Genomic DNA, 8,416 nt, shown 5'->3' on the forward strand with positions numbered 1-8,416 from the left:
AAAACTTAGAGCTAACATCACACTGAGCTTTTCCACTAAGATCAGAAGAAAGGGAAGGATATCCCCTCTCACCACTCCTTCCCAATATCATCCTGGAAGTCCTAGCTAATGCAATAAGGGGGGGAAAAAGGAAATAAAAGTTATATGGAGTGGGAAAGAAGAAAATAAAACTTTCTTTGTTCAAAGAGAACATGATTTCTTGTGCAGATGTCTGAAAGAATCAACAACAAAAAACCCTCCCAGAACTAATAAATGATTATAGCAAGGTCACAGTATACAAGGTTAATATAAAAAAGTCGATTGCTTTCTTATATATCAGCAATGAAGAAGTGGAATTTGAAATTAAAAACATAGTACCACTTATATTAGCACCCCCCGGTAAAGTGAAATACTTAAGTTTATATCTAACAAAATATATATATAACCCAGATGAGGAAAACTATAAAACTCTGATGAAAGAAATCAAAATACTAAATAAATGGGGAGATACTCCATGTTCATGAATAGTAAGACTCAATATTGTCAAGCTGTCAGTCTTTCCAACTTGACCAACACACTTAATGCAATCCCAGTCAAGTTCCAGCAAGTTATTTGGCGGATACCAACAAATTAATTCAAAAGTTTATATAAGGAGGCAAAACACCCAGTACATATTTAAGGAAAAGAAAAAATTTGGAGGATACCCACTACCCGACTTTGAGCCTTAGTAATTAAGATAGTATGGTATTGGTGAAAGAAAAGACAAATAGATCAATGGAATAGAATAGAGAGCCCAGAAATTGACCCACATGATCTTTGATAAAGTAGAAAAAGCAGGGGCGCCTGGGTGGCTCAGTGGGTTAAAGCCTCTGCCTTTGGCTCAGGTCATGATCCTGGGGTCCTAGGATCAAGCCCCACATCGGGCTCTCCGCTCAGCAGGGAGCCTGCTTCCTCCTCCCTCTCTCTCTGTCTGCCTCTCTGCCTACTTGTGATCTCTGTCAAATAAATAAATAAAATCCTTTAAAAAAAAAGTAGAAAAGGCAATACAATAGATTGGGCAGCCTTTTCAACCAATGGTGAAGAAAGAAAGAAGGAAAGAAAAGGAAGAAGGGAGGGAGGAAAAGAAAAAAGAAAGGGAAGGAAGGAAGAAGAAGGAAGAAGAAAGAAAGAAAGAAAGAAAGAAAGAAAGAAAGAAAGAAAGAAGAAAGAAGAAGAAGAAGAAGAAGAAGAAGAAGAAGAAGAAAAAGAAAGAAAGAAAGAAAGAAAGAAAGAAAGAAAGAAAGAAAGAAAGAAAGAGAAAGAAAGAAAAGAAAAGAAAAAGGAAGGAAGGAGGGAAGGAATGAAGGAAGGGTGGGTGGGTCTGGGTCTGAGGGCACGGAAGGAGGTTAAGAGAAGGGGAGGATAGAAAGGAAAGGATCTAGGCACAGAACTTACACTCATCACAAAAATTAATTGAAGGCATATCATAGACCTAAATGTAAAGCACAAAACTATCAAAACCTAGAAGATAACATAGGAGAAAATCTGGGTAACCTTCAGTATGGTTGGTGACTTTAGATACACAGCAGAGACACTATCTATGAAAGAAACAATTGATAAGCTGGACTTCATTTAAATTAAAAATCTGCTCTATAAAAGATGCTGTCAATAGAATGAGAAGACAAGCCAATTATTGGGAGAAAATATGTATAAAAGACATGTCTGATAAAGCACTGTTATCCAAAATATTTTTTAAAACTCTTAAAACTCACTAATAAGGGGCGCCTGGGTGGCTCAGTGGGTTAAGCCGCTGCCTTCAGCTCAGGTCATGATCCCAGGGTCCTGGGATCGAGTCCCGCATCGGGCTCGCTGCTCAGCGGGAAGCCTGCTTCCCTTCCTCTCTCTCTCCCTGCCTCTCTGCCTACTTGTGATCTCTCTCTGTCAAATAAATAAATAAAATCTTTAAAAAAAAAACTCACTAATAAGAAAACAAACAACTTCATTAAAAAATGGTCGAAAACCGGGGCGCCTGGGTGGCTCAGTGGGTTAAGCCTCTGCCTTCAGCTCAGGTCATGATCTCAGGGTCCTGGGATCGAGTCCCACATCGGGCTCTCTGCTCAGCAGGGAGCCTGCTTCCTCCTCTCTCTCTTCCTCCTCTCTCTCTGCCTCTCTGCCTACTTGTGATCTCTGTCTGTCAAATAAATAAATAAAATCTTAAAAAAAAAAGGTCAAAAACCCAAACCTATACCTCACCAAAGAAGATATATAGATAGCAAATAAACATATGAAAACATGCTCCACATCATGTTACTAGAGAAATGTAAATTAAAACAATAAAATACTGTTATACACCTATTAGAATGACACAAATTCAAAACACTGAAAAATACCAAATGCTGGTGAGAATAGGTAAAAGGAATTCTCATCTACTGCTGATGGGCATGCAAAACGATACAGCCACTTTGGAAGACAGTTTGGCAGAGTCTTAACAAAACTAAATATACTCTTGCTGTACAATCCAATGATTGCACTCCTTGGTATTTATCCAAATGAGTTGGAAAATTAAGTTCATACAAAAACCTGCACACAAATGTTTCTAGAAGCTTTATTCATCACTGCCAAACTTGGAAGCAACCAAGATGTCCTGCAGTAGGCGAATAGATAAATAAACGTGATACATCAAGACAATAGAAAATTATCTAGTATGAAGAAGAAAAAGCTATCAAGCCGTGAAAAGACATGGAGGAAACTTAAAGGTACATTACTAAGTAAAAGGAACCAATGTGAAAAGGCTGCATACTGTACGACTCCCAACTGTAGGATATTCTGGAGAAGGCGTAACTGGAGAGAGCAAAAGATCAGTAACTGCTAGTGGTTAAGGGAGAGAGTTGGGTGGGTAGGCAGAGCACAGAGAGTTTTATGGCAGTGGACCTATTCTGTATACTATAATTTATACATTGTATATATGTATACATTGTATAAATGTATAAATTATACATTTGTCAAAACCCATAGAATGCAGGACAGGAAGAATGAGCCCTAAGGTAAACTATGGACTTTGGGTAATAATGATGTGTCAGCGAAGGTCATTATTTTCAAAGGCAGTACCACTCTGGGGAGGATGTTCTTTGTGGACCCTGAATGTGGGGGAGCAGGGTATATAGGAACTTTCTGGGCTTTTGATTTTGCTGTGAATCTAAAACTACTCTAAAAAAGTAAGTTTTATTTTTTAAAAGAAAAATATATATAGCTTTCAACTCCATGTAGATGTTGAAGGCCTCTGCATTCTTAGCTATATCTCTCTCTCTTTGGACCTCAACAATTAGTCCAAACACCCATTTCAACTTTCAAACCCTGTTGGCCACTATTCCTTTCTTACTCTCAATATATGACCTTGGCCCATATTTTACTGAAAAACAGAATTTATCACTTGAGAGCACCAGAACTTTCCTTTCTGCCATCCCAAGCAGATCAGAACTTATACTAATCCTGTCTTCCATCCTTTCTGTGTCAGAGAAGATGTGTCCTTCTCCTCTCTGAGGATAATCTTACCCATTGTGTTTGGGACACCAGGCTTTTTAAAATTTATTAACTAAATATTTTACTTTATTAAATAATTGTATTAAATTTCTCTCTCTGTTGGATCTCCTACCACAACTAATAAATATGTTGAAATTGACCCTATTTTATGGAAAAAAAAAGAGCAAATAAAAAAAAATACACTTTCCTGGGCCTCAAGTCGCCATACCTACCATCCTGTTTCTCTCTTTTCTTTTGTAACTATTTCTTTTTTTTTTTTTTAAGATTTTATTTATTTATTTGACAGAGACAGAGTGAGAGCAGGAAGAGGACTGGTAGGGGTGGAGAGGGAGAAGCAGGCTTCCTGCCAAGCCGGGAGCCCCATGCGGGGCTCAATCCCAGGACTCTGGGATCATGACCTGAGTGGAAGGCAGACGCTTAATGACTGAGCCACCCAGGCACCCCATGTAACTATTTCTTTTCTATTTTAACTAGATACTAATTAAGCATTCCCTGAAGAAATTAACTTTACTTTCTCGCCCCTACAGAATAAATAGCAACTTACCAAGATAATCTTATATAGATATGTCTAGGCTTGTGTCTGTTTCACAGTTAATTTTTTTTTATTTTGTAAGCAGTACATATCTACTGAAGTACATTTGGAAAATCCAGTAAGTCACAAAAGTAAAAATTAGCTACCTCTTCCCTTCCTCTCCTGAACAATTCAGTCCAGTGCCACTAGGTGGAGCCAGGCAAGTTGGCTGCCACACTGAATGAAAGAGCGGTAACAGTGGAGTGGGGTGTACTACCCTGACAAGGGTGAGAATGTTGGCCAAGGAAGGTGGTCTGGTTCAAGCTGTCAGAGCCAGAATAAGAAGAGGAAGATGTTCTTATGGATGGGATACTCTATCTGTGGAGTTTAGAAGGTATCAGGGTAGAAAGCCAATCAGACTGTGTATGTACATATATATGTATGTCTAAGCATACATACATTCCCTAGCTCTGTTTGCTGAGAGAGCCTGGTATACCTCCATCCCAGTTTGTGATTTTTAATATTACCCTCTAAAAACAGCAAGAAAACCTAAGTCCTTAGAGAAATGATGATCCCGGTTTTGGAAAAGGGAAATTAAAAAGTGAGCTTCATTGAAATATTATAGACCTGAAAATAAAGAATTGTTCAAAGAATGGTGAGGACCTGTCAAGAGGACTCAGAAACCAGCTTAAAAAGTGACCAAATGGGGGTCAATTTAGCATCCAAATAATGACAGTAAGAGATTATAACCCATTAAATAAAACAGGAAGCCATTACTCCATATTGGCATAAATAAATAAATGAATGCATTGAAATTTTGATGAGAAGCAAGACATTTACATAGCCTGATAGTACATAAAATATTTTTTAATTATAAAGGAAAAAATAACTTTAGAGGCCAGAAACCTGACACATATCACCTTAATCAAGTGATTAAATTTAATATTGCCCAAAATGGGAGAAATTGAAACTTACGCCACCTACAGTAAGAACACAGTGTGGGATGTTCCTACTAAAGATATAAATGTCTTCTACACATTTCTACTTGAATGTCTTACAAACACGTTAACTCTTGCCGCTCCTCCTTACTTTACCTCTCCTCCTATGTGAACTGTCTTGGTAATGACAGGATCATGACTTAATCAGCTAAATTTACTCTTTCTCCCTCCATTCTAGATCCTTACCTGAAACATCATTATCTCTCACCCTGTAAGAACCTCCTTTCTGATCTCTTTGCTCATTTTCTTGCTCTCTTAAATCCATTTCCTACACAGAATCATGGTTTTTTTAATGTCCATAAGCGTACACCACTCTTTTGCTTACATGCTTTTACTGGCTACTCATTACAATTGGAGTAATATCCAACACCCTTGCATGATCCAGACCTTCCTTTTCAAACTCATGTCACTATCCTCCCTATGCACTGTGCTCCATTCACACTGGCTCCCTGCCAGTGTCTTTTTTTTTTTTTAAGATTTTATTTATTTCTTTGACAGAGCAAGAGATCACAAGTAGGCAGAGAGGCAGGCAGACAGAGAGGGGGAAGCAGGCTCCCAGCCAAGCAGAGAGCTCGATGCAGGGCTTGATTCCAGGACCCTGAGATCATGACCTGAGTGAAGGCACAGGCTTTAACCACTGAGGCACTCAGGTGCCCCTCCCTGCCAGTGTCTTAAGAGCTCCAAGGCCTTTTGTCATTCAGAGATACTAGACCATTTGCCTCATAGACCTTTTGCCTCAAAACCTTCTTTTCTCTAATCTTTTCCTGGCTAGTTCTTACTCAGGAATCAGCCAAATGTCCTTTCCTTTTTTGGATACCCACCAATCTGTCTTCCACATTGCTACCAGGATGCTAGTTCTGGAGCGCACAACCAATCGTGTCACTTCCTGTTTTAGAATCTTTTGGTGAAGACCTTTAGCTTAGCCCCAGATCCCCACGTTCTGGCCCCTGCCTCCTTCTCTGTTCCCAGCTCCCCCCACCTGTGCTCCTCACAGGTGGACTTGACTGTGTGCAGGGCATCAGGGAGACCATGCCCTTCACATCCCCATGTGTTGTCTCCTTCCTACTCTATCATCTGAAGAACTTCTGCTCTTCCTTCTAAAGTCAGATCCATGAGAATTATCCCCAGGAGCTTTTTCTCTGTCAGACTTAGGTGTCCCCTTACCACTTCCCCAACACACTAGATTTAAGTCTTCTAGGACATTTGATACACAACGGTGTCATCATTTATTTATTCATCTGTTACTCAATAGGTGAAGTACTCTCAGGGCTTTTCAGCTTCAGGAATCACAGTGCTCCCCATATAGAGTAGGTGGACAAACAAATGATGGTGAAATGAGTGACCTGTTTACACAAAGTGCCGTCATCAATCTGCACAAATCAGTTTGTTTTTGTTGTGGGTCTATAAACTGTGCAACCGAAGATATTTTTCAGATAATCCAAATGAAAATTTTCAAGGTTCAGCCAACTTTTCAAAAGTCACTCAGCTTGTTTTCCTTGTTTGTTTACAGTATGGGGTTTTTTTTCTTTTAAATGGGTAGCTGTCACATAACTCAAACACAAGAACATATAAAAAGCTATACAGTGGGGAAGACTGGGTGGCTCAGCTGGTTGAGCTTCCGGCTCTTGATTTCAGCTCAAGTCATGATCTCAGGGTTGTGGGATCCCATGTTGTCGGGCAGAGCCCTGCTCTGTCCGTGCTCAGCAGGAAACCTGCTTGAGATTCTCTTTCTCCCTCCTTCCTTCCCCCGCAACTTGCACATACTCTCTCTCTCTCTCAAATAAATAAATAAATCCTAAAAAAAAATAGCTTTTATACAGTGAAAAGCTGGCTTCCCACCCTTGCTCCAGATTAACCTGCTTCTCACTCACTCCCCCCTTTAGGCAGTCCCTTTTCTTAGTGTTTTATGTAACTTTCTAAACTCTCCATACCCAAACAAATATGATTATTCACTCTTCTTTCCACCTTGTTAACATAAAAGGTAACATAAACTCACTTTTTATTTTCACATAATATACCTTAAGTGTGTTTCCATATCAGTGGAGATTTTTTTCATAGCTTCACGGCATTATATTGTGTGCATGTCCCATATCTTATTAACCAGCTGCCTATTGATGTAATTTGGGCTGTTTCCAGTCTTTTACTACCACAAACAATACAGCAATGAATAATCTTGAACATAAAACACCATTTTGCAAAAGCGTTAATAAAGCAATAGACTGAATTCTTAGAAATGTAACTGCTGAATCAATTTGTGCACTTACAGGGGTTTTTTGTGATTTATTTTTGATAGGTAGATGTTGTCTATAATGACAAATATGGCTGCATGTTAATTTTATGTCCAGCTAACTTACTGATTCTCTTACTCTTTAATGTAGTTTCTTAGTTGGTTCTCTTATATTTTCCAGGTATAAATTATCTCATATTCAGATAATCATCACTTCATCTTTTCTTTTTATACTTAATACCTCTATTTTACTTTATTTGTATTTGCTGAGGTGTGTAGAACAAACTTAGAATAGTAGAAATAGCCTTTTTGTCTTCTGTCTTCCCTACTGTAAATGCTTCAATGTTTTCATATTAAGCATGGTCCTGGCTTTCAAGAAAAGATAACACATACGTATAATTACGGAATTAACCATTCATTACTCTTTTACTGAGCCTTATAAAGAGTGGATTTAAATCTCTTCCTACACCTACAGAAATGAAACCAACTTGATCATGATGTAAAAATCAGTTCTTCTTTGATGTGCTGTTGGATCATGCTTACAAGTTTTTCATTTAAGACGTGTTGTCAATGTTCTGAGTGAGATTAGTTTCTATGTTATCTTTGCCAGGTCTGGTATCAATGTTATACCCAGCTCATAAAAAGAAGTTGGAGTTTTTGTTTTTCTGTACTCAGAAATAATTCACAAACTTTTGAGCATATTAAGTGAAATAATTAAAGCAAGATTCTCAGCACAATGCCTGGCACAAAGCACTTACAAATATTAGCTATTACCAACTATCAGTGATTCTAAGATACACATCTTTTCACATCTCTGAATCCAGAATGTGTTTGACAATCAGTGGTGTATCCTAATTCAATTAGATGAGATTCTTTTCTTTAAATAGTGCCTTAGATGCTGGTGTCCTTTATATCAATGATATCTTAGAGGTGATAAAATGCAGTAATATAACTTTCTCCACTGTGCCTGTCCTTATTAAACTAGTAATTAAGTCATGTTCAGTATACTTCAAATCCATATTTTCCCCCCTCTGCCCACTGTTTCAACCTTACTTTAGGCCTTTCCTTTCTCTCACTGCAACACTGAAATAGTCTCCTGATTGGTTTTCTTGTCTCCTACATTGCTCTGCTCCAACGTGTGTACCACCTTCCTACCAGAGTGATGATCATGTTTCTCCAATG

The sequence above is a fragment of the Lutra lutra genome, chromosome 8 (assembly GCF_902655055.1).
Source record: "Lutra lutra chromosome 8, mLutLut1.2, whole genome shotgun sequence".
In the NCBI taxonomy this organism is placed as follows: domain Eukaryota; kingdom Metazoa; phylum Chordata; class Mammalia; order Carnivora; family Mustelidae; genus Lutra; species Lutra lutra.